Source organism: Neofelis nebulosa, chromosome 9 (assembly GCF_028018385.1).
Source record: "Neofelis nebulosa isolate mNeoNeb1 chromosome 9, mNeoNeb1.pri, whole genome shotgun sequence".
In the NCBI taxonomy this organism is placed as follows: domain Eukaryota; kingdom Metazoa; phylum Chordata; class Mammalia; order Carnivora; family Felidae; genus Neofelis; species Neofelis nebulosa.
The window spans coordinates 56610728-56630448 of record NC_080790.1 but is presented as its reverse complement, the minus strand read 5'-3'; positions in this window follow the sequence as shown (position 1 = coordinate 56630448).

Here is a 19721-nt window from a genome sequence, read left to right as displayed (position 1 = left end):
TTCTGTCTTATAATGTAGCTTTAAAGGATTTTCAATCTTAAGTGGTGGAAACATCATTGAAATACATACTGCCTCCTTAAATAAATTTTTGAAGGACAACTTTCATTTGGGCATAGAAACTAAGATCTGTTTTAAAAGTCTCATTACTCTATATTCGTACTTTATAAAAGTAGCCCTCTTATTCCCCCTTAAAAAGATAATTTAGACAAATATAAGAAACTGTCAGAGCATTTGTAATTTGTATCTCCTTCAAGAAATCTATGGATGCTTTGCTGCTAACTTCCCTTGCCTGCCTGACATGATGAGTTTTCATGATGGGAGTTTTCCTCTTGCGTAACTGTAGTCTGTATTGTCCTTTGTGGGTGCTGTTCTGGTGGGGGGGGGGACCAGTGAGGGAGAAGGAAAAGTATTTCTTTATTTTTCTCACCACCTAGTCAAGTGTTATAAGAGAGCAAGCTGGGGCCCATGGTGAGGAGGGGGGTGAAGTGATAGAGGCATAGTCCAGAGAGAGGGCAGTTCAAAGGGAAAATACATGGGATGATCTTTATTTCAAATAGATTTAACTTGAGGACAAAGTCTCTGACCACTAGACACAGAAGCAACATATGTATTTTGGCACATATGTATCTTAAGAGAGAGAAAGAGGATCCCCTTTGGTGTGATCCTCTTTCTCTCTCCTAAGATACATATGTGCCATCTTCATCCCTCATAAACACAAAACATTATTGTTCATTTTCTAATTGCAAAATAAATACATACTAAATGAAGAGAATTTTTAAAACAAAGAAGCGAAATGATAGAAAGTACCCATCATTGGCCAAGAGACACACGAAAAGATGCTCAATGTTACTAATCATTAGGGAAATGCAAATCAACCCCACAGTCAGATCTATCACCTCACATCTGTCAGAATGGCTAGTATCAAAAGGACAAGAATTAACAAGTGACAGTGAGGATGTATAGAAAAGGGAACTGTCATACATTATCGGTAGGAATGTAAATTGGTACAACGTGAGAAACAGTAAGGAGGTTCTTCAAAAAATTAAAAATAGAAATGTCATATTTCCACTATTAGGCATTTACCCAAAGAAAATAAAAATACTAATTCGAAAGATAGATGCACCCCAATGTTTATTACAGAATTATTTACAATTGATATGGAAGCAACCCAAGTGTCCATCGATAGATGAATGGATAAAGAAGATACCCACATGTGCGCACGCGCGCACACACACACACACACACACACACACACACACACAGCAGAACATTACTCAGCCATAAAAAAGAATGAGATCTTGCCATTTGTGACAACATGGATGGACCTAAAGTGTATTATGCTAAGTAAAATAAGTCAGAAAGAGAAAGACAAATACTGTATGATTTCACTTACATGTATCTAAAAAACAAAACAAATGAACAGATAAAAAACAAACAAAAAACCCCCTCCAGACTCTTAAATACAAAGAACAAACTGGTGGTTGCCAGAGGGGAGGTGGGTGGGTAAAATAGGTGAAGGGGATTAAGAGGTACAAACTTCCAGATTTAAATAAGTCACAGAAAGGAAGAGTATAAGGAATATAGTCAGTATATTATAATAACATTATATCGACAGATGGTGACTACTCATTTTGGTGAGCATTGAGTAATGTATACAATGGTCAAATTCATATTGTCCACCTGAAATTATTATAACATGGTATGAAAATGATACTACAATAATAAATTTTTAAAAACTACAATGAGATGTCACCTCACACCAGTCAGAATGGCTAGTATCAAAAAGACAAGAGGTAACAAGTATTGGTGAGATGGTGGGTTAAGAAGGAACATTAAAACACTTTGGTAGGAATGTAAATTGGTGTAGCCACTGTACAAAAATTACTTATCATTGATCACACAGAAACATTAATGGTAAAACTTGAATGTATGTGTTCTACCAATTATCACCTTTCCCTTCTTCCTTCCTCCCCTTCTCTTTTTCCCTTTTTTTTTGTTTATTTCTACTAATACCTTGTTTTTATAAAAAGGAGGATCTATCACATTAAGTAAGATGTTTCATAAATTGCCATGTTGTATAGCTATATATCTATCTCAGACTACATCTTTGTCATTTTTCTCAACATAATTTAAAAAATAATTTTAAATTAAAAAAATTTTTTTGAAGTTTATTTATTTTGAAAGAGAGACGGTGCAGGTGGGGGAGGGGCAGAGAGAGAGGGAGAGAGAGAATCCTAAACAGGTTCCTCACTATCAGAGCAGAGCCCAACGCAGGGCTCAAACAAATAGAACAGTGAGATCATGACCTGAGCTGAAAGCAAGAGTTGGTCACTTAACTGACTTAGCCACCTGGGTGACCCCCAAAATAATTTCAAACAGATCTATTTTTTAGTTATAAAACAATACATTTTTATTGCAAAATAATTTAGAAACTATAAAAAAACAAGGGTAAAAATCATCTTCAATACTACTGCCAAAATTGATGACATTTGTTCTGGAGGGTGCTTGAAAGAAGGTATTTGTGCTAAAATACATTTGGGAAATTTTGGATTAAATGCGTTTAAACAGGGTTTCTTTTGCTGTGGGACTTCTTAAAGCCTTTAATGTGCTGAAGTGTATTATGGTGCTCACAAAAGGAAGATGAAGTGTAGAATTTCTCAAACTTATTTGACCCAAGGATGCTTTATTCCAAAAGATTTTTTCCTTTGGAACATACTTTGGTAAACAACATTCTACACACACACACACACACACACACAGGCATACTCACAGTCTTGGTTTATTTACTTATTTCTAGGTGATTATTTTAATAATTAGATAATGAACTAAATATATCATGGATACCTATTTACACCAATAAATGAGGATCTACATCATCATTTTTAGTGCTGTAAAGTATACCATTGGTTTTACCCTAATGCTTTTAAATGGCCCTTATTGAGGACGTTTACGTATGTTCTATTTTTCTTTTTTTTTTGCACTTGTAAGTTATGCTTGTACATCTTTTTCTGTAAGCTTGCCCAATGATTTCCTTAGGATAAACTCCTAAAAAAGAGTTACCACAGGCCTTTTAATTTGTCTATATTTCAAGATTAGCTTCTTTGCTCAGGAATAGAAGTTTTCATTAAAAATGGTTAGGATGAGGATTTAGTTCAAGTATGTCTACTCCTGGAGTATAAACTAATAGCGGCAGAGTAGGCTATCAGAAATATAGTTTGCAAAATACTTGAAATTATTCATAAGATTAATATGCATATATAAAAGAGAGTTATCAAGAACCACTCAGTATCGGAAACTGGCAGCTTCCCTCATTAAAAAATAAGGTAGAAAGGCAAATTCAAAATATGTTAGTTCTCTAACCCCCTTGTAGAAAATCAAAAAGCTTAGGAGGAACAATACCTTCTGAGTTTTAGATGAGAAGGAAACACAATTTAAAGTCAAGTTAAGATGTAGAAATAGATCCCTGCTGTTCCTATAAGTGATTTGCCTCTTCTCAGGAATTAAAGCCTGAAATACTCTATTTAGCATTTTATTAGAATTATGACTCTACATAAGATATTTCACTGGACTTTACATAACCTGGGATCTCATCCCACTTAAAATAAAAAGTAAAAAAGCACATCTGTTTGATATGATTTTCTCTAAAATTGGAGTCTGCATTGAAGCTTTTGAACAGTTATACACAGGACCGAGCAAAGGCTATTGTTTGCTTATATGGTAGATTGAGATCAAGAATGTTAATGTTATCTCCAAGAACACTTTTTAATTTATATCAAAATTGTATAAACAGGGTCACCAGGGCTAAATGGGATGTCAATGACCTATGAAGATCAGAAAGTAAACAAAAGTTCTTAAAATAAGCATGTAACCTGAACACCTCAAGGGGTGTTGTATATTGAAAGGCAATTGTTTACAAAAAGAAAGGGAAAATTACTTAGTGCTAATTCTGTTTGTGACAAGCGCCTTCTTCCTCAGTCCATCAGCAGGACGGTGGTGGGTTGGGGTTCACTCTGCCTATTTGGAGGGGCTGTGAGGAAAACCAACACGAATCGTCCTTTTAGGATCATTACGGCACTCAGAAGCTTACCCATTTCCTTTATGGGGCTGCCTAGCTTCAGGCTAAGTTCTTTCTTCAGGCTAGGTGTTATTGGGGTAGGGGGTAGCCAGGGGATCTGAGTAAGATGAAAGGAGTAAAATATGGCTGGCAGGAAAGAGATGGGTAGATTCACTAAGGTACACGTTCAAGGGTTTCTTTGAAGCCAAATCTCCATCTTCAAAAGGAATTCCAGCCAGATGGGGAACAAATGGGAACATGTCTTTGGGTGGGTAACCCACAGAGTTTGGGTTGAAGGGTGAGGAGTGCTGAGGCCGGAAAAATTTTATGAGAAAAAGACAATGAATTAAGAAAAAGAAAGCATATTTTCATCATGGGTTGATAGACACATACAATTTCGGATCTGAAACTGAGACAAATTAAAAACTCACCAGAATAAATAGTTTCCCTCAAGAAACAAAAGATAATATTAGCCCTCCAAACCGGCAAGGACATGATTCAAGGGGCAATATAGTCTAGCAATTATCATGTACATAATTCTGAGGTCACCCTGCCTAGAATGGGATCCAGGATCTCCTGGTTACACTATGGGACCCAAGGGAAGTAATTTGACCTCTCTGTGCCTGACTTTCTTCATCATTAAGATGGGAGCAATAATACTATTTACCTGCCAGGTTACTTGTGAAGATTAAGTAAGTTAATTGTTCAGAAGAGTGCTTGACATGTAGTAAGCACTCAGTAAATGTAAACAATTAATTTCAACATTTGAAGATGCACTAAGATGGATACTCTGCTAAAAGATAACTATTCTGCTGCTGCCATTCTTCCTGAGAGCTTAATTTATTTGGTTCTTAATGACTTTTTCGTCTCTGATAAGAGTCACTTTTCAAAGTGTAAATCATTCATGGGGTCCTACCCAAAGCTGCTATCGCCTAATAACAGATAAAGAAGATGTGGCATATATACACAATGGAATATTACTCAACCATAAAAAAGCATGAAATCTTGCCACTTGCAATGGCATGAGTGGAGCTAGAGAATATAATGCTGAGTGAAATAAGTCACTTGGAGAAAGACAAGTACCACATGATTTCACTCAAATGTGGCACCTAAGAAAGAAATGAGCAGGGGCACCGGGGTGGCTCAGTCGGTTGAGCATCTGACTTTGGCTCAGGTCATGATCTCACAGTTTGAGTTCGAGCCCCACATCGGGCTCTGTGCTGACAGCTCAGAGCCTGGAGCCTGCTTCCGATTCTGTGTCTCCCTCTCTTTCTGTCCCTGACCCACTCGCATTCTGTCTCTGTCTCTCTCAAAAATAAACATTTAAAAAAAAAAAAAAAGAAAGAAATGAGCAAAGCGGAAAAGAGAGAGAGAGAGGCAAACCAAGAAACAGACTCTTAACTGTAGAGAACAAAACTGATGGTTACAAGAGGGAAGATGTGTGGGGGAATGGGTGAAGTAGGTGACGGAGGTTGAATACATTTATTGTGATGAGCACCAGGTGACGTATGGAAGAGTTGAATCACTATATTGTACACTGAAACTAATATTACACTGTATGTTAACTAACTGGAATTTAAATAAAAACTTTAAAATAAATAAATACTACAGCAGGGATTCATTGGCCATCCATATTGCCTGGATGGGATAACACTTCAGGGAAGAGGAGGAGGGCTGGGGCAGTGGGTAGCTCCCAGGACAAACTAAACCCACCCATACTTTATACCAAACATAGCACACCAATGACCATGTTGTTCATTTTAGTGGAATTCTCAAGCTTACAGAGTTTTGGTGCAAAGCACCAGGAAAAGAATGTGCCCATGAGACAAAACAGATGGCTGGGATACCTTCCATTGGAAGGAAGTCATGAAAGGGGAGGGACTCATGAAAGACTAGTGTAGGTTGATTGTGAAAAAGCCCATGTGAAGGAGGTCAGGAACCTTTGCTTTGGAGGCAGGCTGTGGAAAGCCAAGGCAGCACATGGCTGAAGCCACAGGCTGGCCAAACACGTGCTTTAGGCATCAAAAGACAGGAGAGACAGGAAGGAAAGGACAAACAGACACACATACACATGATCAAAGAAGAAGCTATTTTATAAACATAGATCTTACTGAAATATCAAATTATATTTTATTATTTAGTATTTTGGTTTTGAATTACATATGACTGAGTAGGACATTATAATCTTCTCAGTGTTTGACCCAGTCTCAACTGTGAGATTTGTTCAGTGGACCAAGACACACATCTTTAAAGTCAAAGGCAGTTGAAACATTGTTTTACCAGTACAGTGATTTTTAAACTTTTGGTCTCAGTATCCCTATGCACTCTTAAAAATCATTGAAGGCTTTTGTTTTGTCATTATAGCCGTGCATATTTACTGTATTGGAAACTAAAACTGAGAAAAAAGTGACTATTAATGTATCTAAATAACAATAATAAATCCATTTCATATTTCCATAAATAATATTATTTTTTTATGAAAATTCATTTCCAAAACAAAAAAATAACTTAGTAAAAAGAATGGCAAGATGTTCAGCCTAACGGACCACAGATTCTCGTATCTGCTTTTGTGTTCAATTTGTCGTGGTGTTTCATGTCACAGAGCCTCTGGAAAACTCCATTGTATTTGACGGAAGAGTGAACATGCAAAACACATTTTAGTATTATGGTGAAAATAGGTTTGAATTCACACACTTCCTGAAAATATCTCAGGTCTCCAGACCACACTTAGCGAATATTCTAGCACAAATGCTTAGGTTTGGTCAGGACTGCTTAATCTGATACTATTGTTGTTTCATTACCATAGTTTACTGATTCTACAAGGCCTAGTTCTTTACACCCTGAGTTCGGAATACGTCTTACATTGATAGCGTCTTACAATAGCTGTTGTGACATAGTTGTCATTGCCTGTGCAGGCATGAACTTGATCATGGTTATTCATGTTGTCACCATCTTGGTTGAATTACGTGCATTGTTGCTATTATGTGTTGAGTTTAATTGCTGTTTAAAATTTTTCTTTTCAGAATTTACAGTATAATTTGGAGTTGAAATAAAGAGTTAATATACATGTAGAAAGGCAAAGATACAGAGTAGGGGGCATAAGTTTGATATTAGTGAAGCAATTTTGGAAGGATGAATAGAATCATGTATTTTCTTGCACAAAAGTGAGAGTGCTTTATGGTACATAATAAGGGAATAAACCCGTAAGTAGCTGTGGCTGTATTGTATGTTGTTACTGAGAACTGTGCAAAATGATTACCTAACTCATGCCAAGCAATGCACTTGGAGACACAAGAAATCGCCAAATCTCTTGGTATGGAGGAAAGATGTTGCACCACATTGAGAGGATGGTGTGACCAATTTTTGCATCATGAGAGATTATCATTAAGGAGAGGGGGTCATGGTTTAACTGGCAGTATTTTTTTCTTTCTCATACATCCATGCAATAATTCCTATCTTACCATTGATGTAATAATCTTAGATTCAGTAAAAATTTCATAACAGTATTCTTGACTAATATACTGGTCTCTTAGATCTATAATAACAAGGCAACACAAAGTAGGTGGATCAAAACAACAGAATTGTTTTCCTTAATTATTCTGGAGGCTAGAAGCCTGAAGTCATATGTGTCAGCAAGGTCATGTGCCCTGTGAGACTTTGGTAGAATTCCCCCTTGCCCCTTTCTGGTTACTGGTGGTAGCCGTCAATCCTTGGCATTTCTTCGCCTATAGGCGTATCATTCCAATCTCTGCCTCTGCCAAACACAGGGTATTCTGTGTGTCTCTTCTTCACATGGTACTTTCCTCTTCTTATTTATGAAGACACCAGTCATATTGAATTAAGCACTTCCCACTCCAGTATGACCTCATCTTAACAAATTACATCTACAGTGACCCTATTTCCAAATAGACCCACATTTTGAGGTAGTGGGGGTTAGAATTTCAACATATCTTTTGGCGGGGGGACACAGTTCAACCCATAACAAGGGGGAAAGGATAAAACTTCTGTGTGTTCAAATTCTGTCTCATACTCTTCCCTTCTGGGCCCAATACAATTTGTATTTCCTAGTCCCCTGGTGGTAACGCAAGACCACGTGACTAACTACGGACAGTGAAATCCGTGACTGAGAGACATATGTGACTTCTGGGCGAGGAGGGAAAAGCTCCTGGGTGACGTGAGGTCTCTGGACCCCCTCAGGTAAGTGAGTGTGAGAGCAGTGTGTTGAGATGGAGCAGCCCGCATCCGTGAGTCACCATGTGGATGGCAAAGCGCTCTACCTCGGAGAGTTGTCTGACCGACAGTGATCTTCATGTCAGTGAGAAACAAGTTTCTATGGATTAAACCACTGAGACTTTACAGTCCTTTGTCATGACAGCATGATCTAGCCTATCCTGGTTAATACAAGAGGATGAAGCAAGAGGTGGGGTATGTCATGAGACCATGAATTTCCAAATCACTTTCTGTAAATGAAACACTCCTTTCAATATTTAAAAATCAATTAATGTAACAAACCGTATTAATAAAGGGCAAAAAAACACATCACCATTTCAACAGATGCAGAGGAACTATTTGAAAAAAAATCCAACACCCTTTTATGATAAAAAAAAAAAAACACTCAACAGACTAGGAGAAATGAACTTATTCAATCTAATAAAGGACATTTATGAAAACTCCTAATAAGATAAAAATATAATTCAACTTGAGGTCCTAAAGGGCAAGGTATTTCTTTTGCTTTTTACTATTTATCTCCATGGCCCCAAATAGTGGCAGGCTCACACACACTGCTTTTCAGAAGAGCAACGTCTCTATTGTAAAGATACAATTAATAAATGCTTACTTGTACCAGTCAGGATAGACTGGGTTACTCTTTGCGAACAATTTCCAAATCTTAGAGGTTTATAGATAGCAAGAGTTTATGTTTTGCTCTTATGCCATGCCATGTGGGTTGACTAGGGGCCCTATTCCACCGACAGCTTCTCAATTAGGACCTAGGCTGCAGCCACTGTCTCAAATATTGCTGGGTTTTATGACAGAAGAAAAGTGCTCAGGAGCAATAGAAAGTTCCAGCTTAGAATTGACATACTCCATTTTTGCCTACAATTCATTAGATAGAACCAATCATATGGTACGACCCAACCACAAGTGTCCTGGGTGTGTAATTCTTCTATGGGCTCCAAAGACAATGAACTTCAACTATGTGATGAACAGATTAATGGATTAGCTTATTGTAAAAAGTTTTCAAATAGTAGAAAAGTACATCCCTGAATGATACTCAGAGATAGCCACTGTTAACAAGTTGAGATATATTTCTAGACTCTTATAGACATATACATATGTGCCCACACATCCATATAATTTAATTTAAAAGCATCCCGCTAGAAATGCTATTCTACAATCTGCTTCTCCCTGCCCTTACCTGTATAGCAAGATCAGATTTCTCCATGTCCACACATTAAAGTCCACTTCACATCTTTTAACTGATGCATAGTATGCCACTTTATGGGTGGACCATGGTTTGTTTAATTAACTCCCTATGGAGGAACATTTAGTTGTGTTTTTGGTTTTTTTTTTAGCTTTTGATATTAGTGAAATTTTGCAATCAACATTTTTTTGCAACCAATATTCTTGAACATACATCTTAGCCAGCAATAAATGTTTATGACAACTGAATGAAGAAGACAAGAAAAAAAAAGGGAGGGGTGAGCCTGGGTGGCTCAATCGGTTAAGCATCCGACTTCTGCTCAGGTCATGATCTCACATGAGTGAGATCGAGCCCCACGTCAGGTTCTGTGCTGACAGCTCGGAGCCTGGAGCCTGTTTCGGATTCTGTGTCTCCCTCTCTATGCCCCTCCCCCACTCACGCTCTGTCTCTCTATGCCTCTCAAAAATAAAGGAACGTAATAAAAAAAAAATTTTTTTTAAGTGAATGAATGAGGCTAACCAATCACCAGTGATTTGACTCCAAACACATGGTGACTTAAGAACAAAATACATTATTCAAACCCTTTCGCATGGTTCCGCGTATTTCAGAATGGCAATAAAGACACAGGAGTTCCTGACCATGTTAATGTTGCAGGTCATTCACATTACATGCCGAGAGCTCCTTGAAACTCCTGGTAAGTAAAACATTTTGATTATAACATTTAACATCCCCTTTCTGAGTCTGTACATTGCAATATTCTTGCCCTATGTGAGAAGTCTGAAGCTCCTGAGACACGATCATGATGGTAATGCAACTCCTCATTTATTTTTATCTTCAGTGCCAATCCTTTAATTTTAACTATATATATATAATGACTAGTGATTTAAGAGAGAAATCTGAATCTAAAGGTAGTCAGGGTTTTAGCAGTTTAAACCAATCTTGAGTATGCTAGCTTGAAAAGCTTAGTGATTGTGGAGGTGTTTACAGTCCTGGGAGGAGAGTGGCTTTGGCCAGATCTCCATTTTGATGGGGTAAGTAGTTTGTAGTTGGTTGAGGGGATGGGGGAGGGTCCTGTGGAAGATAAATGAGTTCCTCCGTGTATGAACTTACCCCCCGGGCTGCTCAACTCAGCTCAGCTCTCCAGGCAGCTGCCTTCGGGGGCCCTCACGGTGAGACAGTCAGCACCAGCTTGGAGCCCTGCAGGAGAAATAAACCCCACTGATCCAGCCAAAATACTGGGAAGGGCTTGAGGAGCTTTAGTAAATTCTGAGTCAGGAGGAAAAAGTAGAGGGGGGGAGTGTTAAAGATGGGCTGGTACCCTTTGTACATCTTTATCGCCATGACTTTATAAGGACTCATCACAAAAGACAACTGAAAGCAACCAAAAAACAAAATTACTCAGGCTGATCTATTTCCTTTTCAATTCAAGCTGTATATGGTATGCGTAGCACATTTTAAACACCTGTTCTATTTTAGCAATTTTATTTATGTAGTTATTTTCTTAACTTCTGTGTGTGTGTGTGAGAAGAGAGAGAGAGAGGGAGGGAGGAAAGAACAAGGGTGAGGGGAATTAATATAATCAGAAATTATAGCAAATTATAATTTCTGATTTAGGAATATAGAGTAGAGGTATATTAGCTCAGGCTGCATAACACAATATCATAGACTGGGTGGCTTAAACAATGGAATTTTACTTCTCAGAGTTCTTGAGCTTGGGAAGTCCAATATCATGGTACAGGTCAAGTAGGTTTCATTCTGCGTTTTCTTCTCTCGGCTGGCAGGAGCCTGCCATCCTGTTGTGTGCTTACCTGACCTTTCCTTTTTGTGTACAGAGACAGTGAGAGAGAGTGTGAGGGTAGGAGTAAGTGAGTGTCTGGGGCCGCTAATCCCATCATGAAGGCCACCCCCTCATGACCTCATCTAACCTGAATTACCTCCCAAAGGTGCCATCTCTAAATACAGTCACATTGGGGTTAGACTGTCAACATACGAGTTTGGGAGAGACACAAATGTTTAGTCCATAAGAAGGGGTGTTAAATTCTTTGCTTGCTATTTAGTCCCCAAGAAGTTCCTGGAAAATTGAACTCAAAAGAATTTCTTTTTGGTACTCTCTAACCTAAAAACCTCCACCACTCTAAATATGATGAACATGTAAACATTTCTCCTTTGCCCCTTCCTCTTGCACCGGATAGAACTTCCCTACCTTCATCTGCACCTTCATCCCTCATATAAAATCCTTGCAGGTTTTTTTTTTTTTTTTTTAAATGGTGGGTTCAGGTGAAGATGAAAGGCAGAAGCAACAAGCAAGAAGCAGCGAACGCTACGTTTGCCCACCCCCAGATACCCTTTGGTTTGCCAATTATCCTTCTTCCTCTACTACCCAAATCTTTAATATGACTTCATTTTGTTATCTACATGAAGTTCCACAATTAAAGGACCATTTAGGTTAACAAGCATTAGCTTTTAAAATGCAAATGTGTGTGTGTGTGTGTGTGTGTGTGTGTGTGTGTAGGAGGAGAATACTGTTATTAACAGACTATTAATTATTCAGACAATAGAGGAATATTGGTCAGTCCAAGTCCCTTCCTTGCTGGCAGATGGCTGAGGCTAATTCCACTGAGAGCACAGAAGTTGTTTGAAGGGGGAAGAGTTGGAACATGGTGTAGTGGGTGTGGGAAGAGATCAGATGTGGCCCCGATGTGTTCGCCAGAGAACATCTAGCAACTTGAAAGGTGTTTGTCCCATCATGGGCATTCTAACTTGTTGGGTGAGTGAAAGGAAGAAAGACTCTTGAAGTGTCTTTGTGGAGGATACTAGAAGGTGGGTCTCGAGTCTTGGAAAAGGATGCTAGCATAGCATAACAACTTGCTCTCGCCTTTCCCAAGACTATCCGAGTGTGACTCTGGTTTTTCTTTTCTTCTTTGTCAGTCCTTGCTGGTCTCGCTCTTGGAGGCCACCTGATCTGTTGCTGTCACTGTAGATAAACTGTTGCACCCAGCAACCTGTACTGGAAAACTAACAAGGGAATCTCTTGAAGAAAAGGGGTGCAATTTTAGGAATATAGGGAGGGCAACTACTGACTGATGCCTGGAATCTTACATAGATCTTCATTCCTTAGCTCAAGGTTCATCATGTTTGGAAATATAGCAAAGGAGCCCTGGACACTTGGGCTCTACTCTGCTTTGCCTTAAATTATGGAGTGATATTGCACCAAGTACTTTTGGTACCTTGCATTTCTTAGAATATTCCATTTGTCCCTTTTGAACCTAGTGACAGTACTTTCTGTACAAAGCAGACATTCAGAACCTTGAATTATCTTTATGTAGAAAGATTTCAAGTGATGTCATTCCAGACTAGATTTACTATAAACATTAGTAACAGCGTTATATTGTTTATTTTGGAAGTAAGAGGCAAATATGAGTAGCCTGTTTATTCCATGTCTTTTTCTTTAAGCTTGGTGATCCACTAAATTAGAATAATTATAAGTATGCTTGGAGAGGAAGTTAAGAAGAACTAATAATTTTGATCAAACAAGGAGTTACTTATGACCTTACCCAACAAAGAGAAGAAGGATTTGAGGAGTGGCCCGTTCTCACCCTCAATGCTGCCACATTCTGATTTTGTGGTGGAGAAAAGCCATTCAGTCTCTCAGGGTTTCAGTGTCTTCATCTGTAAAATAACAGGCTAGGAGTGACTGATTTCTAAAGTCAAATTTTTTTTCTTTCCTCTAACTTGTTCACTTATTCAAAACAAAATTATTGAAGGCATATCACGTGCCGTGCATTTTTCTAAGCCCTGGGGATACGTAAGCAAAACAGACAAAAATGCCTGCCCCTGTGGAGTTTGCATTCTAGATGGAGAAAGACAAACACCAAATACATAATAGAAAATATAATTAAATAGACATGCACACGCATGTATATGTATGTGTATATTTCAGAGAATGTATCAACGTGATCTAGAGGTTTGCCCATGATGCTTTGTGTAGCAGTATTTTGTACCTTTTTATTTTGGATTAGCATTGCACGCATAAACCTCCTTGGTTTTTAAATAGGGGTCTTGCAGAAATGAGAGCCTTTTTAAAAAATATGGATCCGAATCTTGCTACTGAAAGGAAAGTGTAGAATCCTAAAAGATCAGATAGCCTGTGTGGGGACCTCATTGCCGATTACCTAACACATTTCTCTCGCTTCAGGGACACGCCTTTTGTTAGTGTCAGTGGGTTTCTTCCTCCCTCTGGGCGTCAACAAGAGGCCCCACCCTTGGCAGCGCTTTGTACTTGCCCTGCAGACACTATTAATTCCAGGCTCCTATTCCTGTGGGCTGGACCCACTGGCCCTTCCTATCACCACTGTGTAGACAGACCATCCTCCAGCCAGGTCTTTTGCCTGATATCCTCTGAGATTCGCTGGAGTGGGTGAGGTCCCCCGGCTCCTCTGTCAGCTCACTGCTCTTTTCCCCACTCTCCCACTTGTTGGTTTGAATGTCCAGAATGGCAGGGTTGGGTGTCTGTCCAGAATGGCAGGGTTGGGCAGGCTGGGGGGGCAGGAAAGCTGCTTATGTTGGGGCCTGTCTTTGAGAAGCAACCTATCTTCCTTTCAATCCATTATTAAACAAAGCAACCCTGGATAATCCAGGGAAATGTTTAGGATAGGAAAAGAGCATGCCTTACGGTTGTTTTGGGAATGCATAACTCCAAGTACACGGTATTAGTGAAGTGATATGATAAAATAAATGATTTTCCTAGAGAAAAAGACGCTGCATTCTGAAGGCTGACTTGGCAGGGTGTGTCCAGTTGGTTGATCTGTGGCCCATTATACGTATTACTTGGTATCCCTGGTGCCATTGACACTGGGGAGAGGCATGGGATTAGTAAGTGGTACTTGCCTGTCACCACCAGTCTTACACTCTGCTCGTGAGTTTCCTTAACAATTCTGCCTTAGCATTCCTGAGCTGCAAGGAGAAAAGACTCATGACCAAGCCCTGGTTTAGAACACGGTGTGTACAACTGAAAGGCCCGTTTTACGTGATTGTCCTTTTCTTCCCCATGATAGAAAGATTTCTTCTCCTCTTTTGAAAATCAGGTATTCAAAGGATCACTCATGTGGTCATGTGGTAGAATAATATGTGACAGTGAAAAATGAAGAAATTAGAACAACACATATCAGTGCAGATATATATATTTTTTTAATTTTTTTTAACGTTTATTTATTTTTGGGACAGAGAGAGACAGAGCATGAACGGGGAGGGGCAGAGAGAGAGGGAGACACAGAACCGGAAGCAGGCTCCAGGCTCTGAGCCATCAGCCCAGAGCCCGATGCGGGGCTCGAACTCACAGACCGCAAGATCGTGACCTGAGCTGAAGTCGGCGCTTAACCGACTGAGCCACCCAGGCGCCCCAATATATTCTTTAAAAATGTACCATTCATGCACAGTGTAAAACAAGCAAAATGCTTCTGTATGTTGGCTAGAGAAATTTACATATGCATACAAGTATAAAGATATGCTTTAGGATGACAACCACAGCTGTGCTTGTAATATTTAACTTTTTTTTTTTTTTAATTTTTTTTTCAACGTTTTTTATTTATTTTTGGGACAGAGAGAGACAGAGCATGAACGGGGGAGGGGTAGAGAGAGAGGGAGACACAGAATCGGAAACAGGCTCCAGGCTCCAAGCCATCTGCCCAGAGCCTGACGCGGGGCTCGAACTCACGGACCGCGAGATCGTGACCTGGCTGAAGTCGGACGCTTAACCGACTGCGCCACCCAGGTGCCCCAATATTTAACTTTTTAAAACTTCATGGCAAGCCCAAAAGATATTCTATATTGTTTTCATACCAATTTCTATTTTCAAAAGCACTTCACAACAAGTGAATTAAAAATTATTAAAATAAGGAGTGCCTGGGTTGCTTAGTCAGTTAAGCGTCCGACTCTTGATTTCAGGTTGGGTCATGATCTCGCATTGTGAGATCAAGCCCAGCATCAGGCTATGTGCTGGGGGTGGAGCCTGATTGGGATTCTCTTTCTCTCCCTCTCCCCCTGCCTCTCCCCGACTTGTGCTCTCTCTCGGTCTGTCTTGCAAAAAAAATTATAATGAGATTATTACTGGTTTTTTTTTTTTATTCCCTGACTCATTATATTTCTAAAGGGTTAAAGCTCACTCATTTTCACTAGTTGCCAAATTTCATAATTTGGCAAAGAAATGAACCTTAGGAGGAATGTTTTTTTATTTCAAAACTTCTAAATGTGAATGAATTTTTCTTAGAAGTCAGTTTTACCCTCTGAAACAAATAGATGGTATTTTGTCAACCTAATTAATGATGTGAAACACAGGATTTTAAGTAAATATTGTTGTAACCCCTTCTCTCTCAAAGAATTCCGTAATTCATGTATTCACTGATGAAGTATGTTACCTAGACTGCTATGTCTATCACTCTGGAGTAGGTATCACAGGGGTTGGGAGTAGAAATGATAAACAATTTCACTTTACAAAGTATGGAATACAAAATGGAAAAAAACCACAGTGAATTCTAGCTGGTTTCCAAAGAGGATAATGCAGCAAAGTCCAATGGACATAAATCCATTTGGAGCATCTGTACCAGAATGAATGAGTGGGGTTTGCTGGGTCATTTCAGCCTTATAGCCATTTGGAATGGTGTGGAAGGAGCTGGATTTGGGTCAGGGGCTTCTGCAGCTGAGATCGAACCTCTCAAACTCTGTCCAGAACCATCTGTGTCTTCCTTCCTTGTATTCCCAAGGTCCTGTGGCTGACATCCTATGAGAAGAGCCCTTTGTCCCATGAAAACCTCTGAAAGCCACTCAGAAGCGGGCCCCCGCCAGCCCGGTCCTGAGCTGTGGGCAGTGCCGACATCCAGCACACTTGGGGATGTGTGTGGTGCCCTACCAGAATGGAGACGTAAAGGCAGAGGAGGACGGATGATGCAATTTCTTCCCCAGCTAGGGAGAAGGATAGCAGAAATGAACGAGATCTGTGAGGAAATTTATATTAGGGGATAAACAAATGAGTTTTGTGCCCGCCTCTTTAAGTCTCTTCAATGCCATGTTCATTTCTCTTTTTTGATTACCAGGTAGTGCTGTCCTCAGTCTCTTGGGGCATACTTCTTTCCCGATCTGGCACAAACTACCCCTCAGGGCTTAAAGACAAGCAGATGACAGATGATCAAGGCATGCATCTCCTCATCAGGCTGCTGCATTCGCCCATCTAAAGAGCTGTTTAAAAAACACATCTAGCAGATCTCAGCCTCCAATGCTCTCACATCTTATTTAGTCCAACTTTCACTTTTGAAAAATCTAAAGGAATTCTCATGCCGTCTGTGACCAAAGGAGAGGGCAAGATAAAAATTTCCTATGCAGGGGAAGGACATTTCTTTATTTTAAATTCAGTTGCTGGGTTTATTAGCTGCTGTCTTGACCTTCTAGCCAACTTAAGGATTGTTTAGGTTAACACTGAAAATGCAAACTTGCATGGCCAGAGTGCTTTTCTAGAGGGTGCTATTCAGATGGCTTTTCGTTTGTTGGATGACAATGACAATTGTCTCTTTCTACTTCAAGCAGAAGGAAAACGCGATGGCACATTTTCATTCTCTGTTTACTTACTGAGCACCTACTGTGTGTCTGGCCCTGGGCTGGGCCCTTGCTACCCAATCCATACCCCTCTACCGAGAGAACAAAGATCACATTTCGACAATGTTATTTGTACATATCTGCAGACAGAAGAGACTAGTTAGTTATTGGAGGTCATGTCAACACAAAACACCTTGAGTCCTGACATTTTATAAGCTTCAACTTGTTTTACTTTTGCCGGCGTTTCCCTTTGGGAGAAGTAAGTTCACAGTGAAATGCTATGGGTGTAGGATGGGACTCCACAAGTAGGAGACAGGCCCACAGGTTAAAGACAGCAACAGGCCTTACCTAGCAAATTGCCAGGTACGTCCCTCTAGAAGCATCCTCGGTGGGGGTGGTTGTGCTCTGTGGAACTTCTCCTTCACATGTTCCCCTGCCAGATTGATCCCCACCTCTGGAAGCCACTGTGGGCTCCCTTCCCCACTCTGCGCTCCTGGGAAATGCAAAGTAGCTGTTCATCTTCCACCCAAGGTTAGGAGATCTCACTTAGGAATAGGAGCATGGCACAAAATGAGGTATTTGACCATTACCTACCATTCTTTTTTTGTTTAATACTAATCCTTTTATTTGAGTGTAGTTGACGCACAATGTCACATTAGTTTCAAGTGTACAACATAGTGATTGGACAATTTTAAACCTTGTGCTATGCTCACCCCACGTGTAGCTCACCCCATCTAACTAGGAGCCTGGACCTTCCTCTCCCCTTCATGCATTTTGCCTGTCCCGCCACCCACTTCCCCTCTGGCTGTCATCAGTTTGTTCTCTATGCTTACAGGTCTGATTCTGCTTTTTGTTTGTTTATTTATTTGGTTTTTAGATTCCACATGTGAGGGAAGTCGTATGGTATCTGTCTCTCTCCTGCCTTTCTTCCCAGTTGGAAAATTCAGATCTTCCTTGAGCTGTTCATAGTGATGAGATGCCATAGTAATCTAGCTCACTTGGTATTATGCATAATGTGCCTTACTGAGTGTTACAGAATCACTAATATATGCACCAAACTCTCCATCCAAAGCACATTAATTATCTAATGAGACTAAGATCGAGTGATCTGCTCCATCAAAAATCATTCACATCCTTGGAGAATAAAATTTACTGCTTTTTTTTTTTTTTTTAAATGTTTATTATGAGAGAGAGGGAGACAGATAAAGAGAGCGTGAGCAAGGTAGGGGCAAAGAGAAAGGGAGAGAGAGAATCCAAACCAGGCTGCAGTCTGTCAGTGCAGAGCCCAACGTGGGGCTCGAACCGACGAACTGTGAGATCATGACCCGAGCTGAAATCAAGAGTCAGCCATTTAATGGACTGAGCCACCCAGGTGCCCCCAAATTTACCATTTTAAACAATTTATAATCATTCTCTTTTTTGGAGTAGTTGATATATGTCAGGCCCTTACAAGATGTTTTTCATATATTATTGCTAACTATTCCAACAATCTGGAGAGGTGGGCATTATCTATTCATAGATGAAGAAACTGAAGAGGAGAAACCTTAACGAACCTTCTCAAACTTTCGTAGACAGCAGCAGCACTGGGGTGAAATTGCATTTTTTATCTAATGCTGGAGTCAGGTCTCTGTCTTCTCCCATGTTCAAAACCTTCAACATGGTCAGCGGGTGCCTGGCTGAACGTGGCTGCTGAATCCTCTTGCCTCCTTTAGAACAACCAGAGAACAGACACACATTCCATTGCCTTGGCCAAGGATGAGTGCATTACAATAGATGCCTTTTATGTAAACGGGCCTTCTCTTCAGAGAGCATCTTTTCAAGGAAATTGGCTTTTTCTGTAAAGCATAGGATATGAGAGGTATTCTGCCAAAATAATATACTTTCTAGTATTTACCTTTTGCAGAGAGTTTTTGTTTATTTCTCTTAAAATAACATGGGATATCAACCTGGAGACTTTGCTCTCTTAGCTAATGAATGCTTGGACATTGTGAAGTTTTACTTTTCGGGCTCACCCGAGATGAAGGTGTGGCAATTAGACACATAAACGTTACACCTAACCCCTGTGGCACTTTCACTGGCAGAAGCAAATTGCTTCTTTGTGGTACAAGAGACTTCTATCTGCCACTTGGAAAACTTGTATAAAATAAGCCCCGATTTGGGGTTGTTTTTGGAGGGCAAAGGGTTATGCTGCCTATCTGATTGCACTTAGTGATACATTTTAATCTATGATTTATGCAACCTGACATTGACATTCATTTAGCTCAGATTACAAGTAAAGTAATTCACTCCTTAATGAACTGTACCCTGCATGACATATTGACCATGTGAGCTGACAATCATTGCTTTAAAACAGACCTAGGTTACATTTTCTTTTGCATTTGAAAGTAGGTTGTCAGTTAATAAACTTAAAACAAGGCCTGCTGACCTACTATTCTTCCAGAAGTATTTTATTGGACCATCAGAGAAGCACATATTAAAACCAACTACTGTAATGTAGGGAAAGAGTAAAGTATGCATGTATTCAGTGTCATTCAGATGAAGAGCTTTTCCGTGCATTTAAACAAGTTTCCCTCAACTTAAATTTTTTTTTTAATGTTTATTTTTGAGAGAGAGAGAGAGCCCGTGTGTGCACATGAGCAGGGGAGGGGCAGAGAGAGAGAG